The following is a 6,909-nucleotide window of genomic DNA, read 5'->3' on the forward strand; positions in this document are numbered from 1 at the left end:
AAACGCCAAACAATTGCTACTAACACTAACAACTACTAACTCATTGGGGGGGGACCAAGGCGTTATTGGTTGGTTTAAATGATTATATATGTAAAATATTTTAAGGTTCTGCATATACTAAAGCGTAAATTGCTTAAATATGATTGTTTACATATTTACATCCATTTGGTTAGCATAATTACAGGACTGCTACGTCCTGTTTTCAGTTAATTCTAGTCTGCGAAACATTATTATTATTATTATAGTCCGAGCTAAATTCTTAATTCTATATTTAGGCAAGTTGGAGTACACCATGATCTCTTCACATTATGAATAAATTAACTAATTCGTGAAAGAATTTTACTTTGTGACAATTTGTACATTAATTATCCCACGGTTGGAATTTAGGTAGCATGAACATATTATTTCATTATCATTTTAGCAATCACGAATATACCAATCAATGCAATTTAAGTGCACAAATAAATAGTTTGAGTGGGGCAGCAAATGTTGCATTCGTTAAAGCACTATGTCATTGGTATTGTTACCATAGGACTACTTTAATCTAAGATGATTATCATTGCTCCTTTAAATAGTATTCAAATATATCGGAATAGTTAGGCCTATTTATAGTTTTACATAGATATGTTATTAAATTGCATTTTAACGTTGGGATATTTATTTATTTATTATTTATGTTGCTATCAATCAGCAAATTCAGTTCTAAACAAAATTAAGTTCTTTGTGTTGCATTAGATTTTTAAAAACAGTCCAGGTGTCATCTGTCAGCAGAGGGAAAGTAAAGCTCTTCTAGGTTCCTTGAAAAACTAGAGCAAAGTTTCTAAAGAAGTGTATGGATGGAAAAAGTCACATATATATGAGCACACAACAAAACCGTTTTTGACATTTTTAATTTTCTATTTTTATTTTAGTTTCCGCCCGAAATCAGGTAGTACTGTACATCACAGAAACCTTTGAGTTCAAAGCGCTTATTTCTCTTGTGATTAAGGCATTGATGTTTTGAGCCCAGAAGGTAAAAGCCAACAAGGAGACAAAAGGCGCTCCCTCCTTAAACTCGACCACAGCCGAGGTGATCTTAAGCGGCGTCCAGAGGCCACGGGCTGGCACGGACGCCTGGGACTCAGGAGACATGCGCTTGCCAATTCGCTAAATGTCTTAGCGTCAGTGCGCAGGGCCAGCGGGGCAGCCCACCACAGCGATGCCAGCTGCGCCGTGTGCCAAGCCTGGCCAAAACTGCGCTGCTGGGTGGAGACGGTGTTTCTTTCTTAATTCAGCAGCATCTGTTCATTACTTCATATTTTACAGGGAAGAATGGTTCAACTATGCTAGCAACTGAAAGAGCAAAGCCTAACTATCGAGACTGCACCGGATAACAGTTGTAACAAACACGCAATCATGTATATTAATTCATCTGATACATTTTAAACAAATAATAATGTAGCGTAGCTAAACAAGATGTGGAGAGAAACAATATTCTACGGGGGAAAACTATTCTTAAAATAAAATGGAAAACGAAATTGCAACAATAACAAATCATCAGCCAATGTATTATAGGAAATTAACAGAAATATTTGAAATAGTTATTATAGGACAAAATGTAAAATATTAAGTGAAAAAAGATTTCACTTACTTAACCTTTAGGTTTAAATAAAAGCAAAGATATCTATATACATCTAGTATCAATAAAATTAAAATGATAACCCCATCAATTACAATAAGTATTACATTTTAAAATAATAACACTAATAACAACATGCCACTCAAAACTGCTTCGACTGACTAAATCTCCCAAATTTTGATATACAGTATCATAGTGTAGAATACTGTGTAGAATACAGTAATCAGGTAACATTACTTAATGACTTAACATTAATTGCATTTGATTAATAAAATTTAAGATAGAAAATAATTATTAAAGTGGTTTTCTAATCTGGGATATTAATATATTTGGATTTCAGGACACCCAGTATCCAATTTACCCTCATGATACTCAATGAATTGAAGCTTTCTCTGAGACAGATTTGGGGTACAGTGTGCAGTGTACTTGGTTTACACCTTATGCAAAAACCTTTAACATTTATTTTTTAAGACCAACATTCAGACTCCACTTTTAAATCAAACGTGGGTGACGTGCAGTAACTGTGTTCATTGTACCAATTTTTGCATGCCAGCCACACCCCAGCAGTGCCTGTCATGGAGGCTGGCACAGATTGGCATAGCTTATAAAAATTCCACAGCATCTGTTCACTGTGGCAGGGTGGCACTGCAGAGAAAACGAGTGCAGAGAAGATCTCACTGCCCTCTACCCTCGCATTCTTTGCTCTCTGTCTCTCCATCCTTCTCTCACTTTTACATTTTTAAACACGCTGTCACTTTTCTCCTCTTACATTCATTTGAGCCTTTGGTACACCTGTCCTCATATTTTTCATCTTCTTAGCAATTAATGTGTTAAGATGAAGAACAAAGAAATGTTCTTGTGCAGAAACACTTCTCACTTAACTGTAATACAGAATCAATTTTGATAATATTTTTCATCAGCCAAGGATTCAGAAAATCAAAACTTTTCTTCTTTAACAGTAGGGTAAGACGGGGTAAGATGACCACCACCCTAATTTTTTATTAATTGTTTTTTATTATTATTATTGTTTTTATTTTTATTTATTTATTTTTGATGCCACAAAATCTCATTGGAATACTGATGAATGGCTACTTTTTAATTTTTTTTTATATATTTAGTTTATCATTTGATCTGAATATCAGCATTTGTGAGATTAATCTAATTTGGTGTCTCTGGAGAATAGTTATCTATGACATTGTATTATGTTGAATATCAAAGTTTTTTTGTATCTATTTATTAATGAGGGATTTGTCAGCACATTTATGTTTTTAGATTTGTGGGCTAAAAATTGTAGAAAATTCGAAAATTAGACCCTAGTAACAACAAAATTTTATTTGGAATAACATATTCCAGACTCCGTCCTTATTTGGTTTGGTTCCTGTTCCTGTCCCCATTTAGTTCGATTAGTTCCAGGTGTTTCTCATTATTAGTTACCCTTCTCAGCTGTCTGCCCCTTGTTATCTGCCCTATTTGAGTTCGAGCCCGTTCTGTTCTCCCTTGTCTGGAAATGTTCATGTCAACCTTTACTAGGAATGTACATTCATGAAAATGAATTTAAATGCATTGATTTACATTAAAAATGAGTTTTTTTTTCTATCTTATACTTTCGATTAGAATGTGAGTGGTCAGTGTTGCAACACAAATATAGGTAATAGAAAAGTACAATGATTTCCCTTTTATAGTGCCATAGTGTGTTTTCGCTTGCATAATCGTGGGTTTACAGCACAGTGTTCAGTGTGTGTTTATATCTTGAGTACATATGAGTGCTTTGTGGTTGTTTCTCCCTTGTCTGGAAATGTTCATGTCAACCTTTACTACGTGTGTTTTCACTGGACTAAGCTGGAGGGAAGGGATCCTCTGGTGTCTGGAGAGCATCCGGCCCCGATCCAGAACCAGCTCGCCGCTGACTCAGCACTCTTGGATATGGCGCTACCTCCAGAGTTCTCGGCTCCTATCCTCACCCGAGAATCCGCTCCAGAAAGTTCTCCTTCGTCTCCGCTGGTCCCGTCCAGCCCTCCTTAGTCTCCTGATTCCCCCGAGTTAGCCAGCCCTGCTCCTCCAGAGCGCCCTCCAGTGCCCGCTACTCCAGAGCGTCCTCCAGTGCCCACTTCTCCAGAGTGCCCCCCAGAATTCCTAATTTTCCCCAAGAAAATCTTTTGGGGGGGGCGGGGGCCATGTGGCCGTGGTGGCCGAGCCAGCTAAGGTCACAGAGGATCCGCCATGGCCTCCTGAGTCCCCTGCTCCGCCATGGCAACCTGAACTGCCAGCTCCGCCATGGCAACCTGAACTGGCTGCTCCGCCATGGCCCTCTGAACTGCCTGCTCCGCCATGGCACCCCAAACTGCCTGTTCCGGCATGGCCCCCTGAACTGCCCGATCCGCCATGGCTCCTCCGACTGTCTAATCCACCCTGGAGGTCTTCCCTGTGTCTCTGTCTTGCACCAGCCTCCAGGGTGCCCACCCCCCCTCCCCGGTGGTATTGTTACGGCACGGGACGCGCCTTCCGGGAGGGGGGGGAGTAATGTCACGTGTATGTTCCCGTTTAGTTCCTGTTTGTCCTTATTTGGTTTGGTTCCTGTCCCCATTTAGTTCGATTAGTTCCAGGTGTTTCTCATTATTAGTTACCCTCCTCAGCTGTCTGCCCCTCGTTATCTGCCCTATTTGAGTTCGAGCCTGTTCTGTTCTCCCTTGTCTGGAATTGTTCATGTCAACCTTTACTACATGGGTTTTCCTGTTCCCTTGGATATTATTAAAGTCTACAAGTCTGAATTCGACTCTGCGTCTCCTCGTTCCTCACTCCGTGCTCCTCACAGTAGCAAACCGTGACAGTTATATAGTGTTATACAAATTGTGAATGCTTTTGTACATTCATGCAACTGATTATGTACAATTGCTGTTTCCTACATTATCAGTTGCTTATGTTGATCAAAATATATTTTGGTTCTCTTACGGTATATATGTAGATGTTCCTGTGTGTTTCTTTAGTGCAATATAGTTTGATTGTGCATGTGTGTTGTGGTGTAATGTGATTATAAATTTGGCCCTGTATAAAAGTGTTTCAATTGAGGAACAGATGTTCATCCGATGAGAGTAACCACATTTGGTTTCTCTCCTCTAGCCAGTCACAAGATAGCCATTGTGAATGTTCTGGCATGGAGCTGCTTTATTCTATGCTAAGTGTGACATCAATTAAAGAAAAACACACCGCATGGGATGCTGAGTATAGGATTTTTCTTTCATTAATACCAGGATGTGGTATGTAGTGGGTGCTTAAAAACTGACACTGACACTGACAACTATTAACCTAAAATCAACTACGTTCAGAATTCTTGCAATGATAGCTTGCTGTTGAATCCTGCGTTTTCGGCAGTCACATGTATGTAACTGTTCTTCACTAGAACTGACACACCATCTGTGGTCTAATAATCCTCAATATTCAGTTCAGTGTGCGCACACAAACACACACACACACGTTGGTTTTCCATGGGTTTTATGGGGGCATCCTATAGACGTAATGGTTTTTATACTGTAAAAACTGTATTTTCTATCCCCTTACCCTAATAGAAAACTTACTGCTATATTAGATTTTCAAAAAAAAAAAAAAATTAATAAAAATCATTTTGTATCATTTGTAAGCTGTTTTCCCCATTGGGACCAAAAAATGTTCCCACAAGGTCAAAAATTACTGGTATTACTATACTTGTTAGAACATTTGGTCCCCATAGGGAATACCAGGTTTACACACACAGGGGACGTGTGTGTGTTGGTACACAACACTAGTTACACCAAAAGCACATATAGGCATTTCATCTAGGAAAAAAACCTATAGCTTTCAATTAAGGATGTGCCGATCTGATACTTAGTATCAGAATTATCATGAGCTGCATGGGGAACTGAAGGTGGAGGATCCAAATGCAGAATTTATTGAAGGGGGTAATCCAAAATCGAAGTCAAAAACAGGCAAGAGGTTAAACACAATAAACAATCCAAACAATGACAGAGTTCATGGCTGAGGCAAACGGAGAAATCCAGAATAACAGGCAAAGAATCAAAAACCAAGACACAAGAGAACCAGGATACAAGGCTTAAAAATGCAGTAATGACACATGCTGGACTTGGCAATGAATGACTTAATCAATTAGGCTTATAAAGTAAACAGGGTTAAAATAGACAAAACAGGGTTAATGAGACACAGGCTAAAACAATGAGCGCTGATGAGTCTGTGCAAAGGATAATGGGGAATGAAGTCCTTGACAGAGTGACAATAGTCTGGGGTGGAGTGCCCTCTAGTGGACAACCAGGGCACTTCAGCTGGTGTTCGTGAGAGGTATCAAGTGCATTCACATTAACTATTTTATTATTATAATTATTACTACCTACTGAACTCAAAAATAAGAATTAATATTAATACATTTGCCAGATAATATGTGGTTACTTCAACAAAATCTGTAAATCTTAGATCAAGTTGGAAAAAAAATTGTTACAAACTGTGCACCTTGTGAAACCAACAGTTATGGATATAATCTGTTCTAAGATCTGAACATGTATGCAGCAAGAACAAATTTAGTCAGGGCCGTTTCTAGCCATTTTGACGCCCTAGGTGAAATCCCTATTAGCGCCCCCACCCCCATCCCACTCCCAAACAAGAAAATATAAGATTACATACAAAATAACATAAAACTGATTATGTAAACACTCAAACCTTCAATGACAACCTTGACACATTTCCAAATTATATTTACATATACTGTAGGTTATTATAATTTCTTTTCAGACATCAGTTTCTTGTCACATTCAAATTGGTTGTCATAGTAACGACAATTTGTGGAGATTCAGCGCATTGTGATTTACACAAATCTGAACGCATTATTTGCAAATTGACTGTTAGGATAAACATTTTGCACAATTTATTATCTGTAATACCATTATAGCCACTGGATGCCTGTATAGCTCTATGTAACAATCCCTAGTTTCTAAGAAATTGTCATCACACATAAATTAATTTGATAATATCTAAACATGTATCCAAATCTAAATGGAATAAGTGACTACTTTTTGTCTTTATCTGTTTTTTGTTCAATTGTTTTGTCAGTTATTGCATTATTTCAGTCAAATATAAAACCCTTTGTTACTCAAACTACATATAAAATATGATCAGTGGCATAAGAGTAATCAGAATGCAGCTACTTGCTCCTTTGTTACTCATTGATGCGTGAACTTCCCCTTTAAATAACGCACTCTGCCCTCTATGTGTATGACGCTGCTCCCATTAAGCGCTGTTGGAAGTGAATT

At 38.2% G+C, this 6,909-nt stretch overlaps 1 long non-coding RNA gene across 2 annotated transcripts in view; it reads right to left on the bottom strand.

Annotated features, from left to right (window-relative positions):
- Positions 1–6,909, bottom strand: part of LOC107701797 (uncharacterized) — an 18,626-nt gene that overhangs the window by 10,480 nt on the left and 1,237 nt on the right. The gene's annotated exons all lie outside the window — the stretch shown is intronic.

The sequence above is a fragment of the Sinocyclocheilus anshuiensis genome, unplaced genomic scaffold, assembly GCF_001515605.1.
Source record: "Sinocyclocheilus anshuiensis isolate Anshui unplaced genomic scaffold, SAMN03320099.WGS_v1.1 scaffold182, whole genome shotgun sequence".
NCBI classification, from domain to species: Eukaryota; Metazoa; Chordata; class Actinopteri; order Cypriniformes; family Cyprinidae; genus Sinocyclocheilus; species Sinocyclocheilus anshuiensis.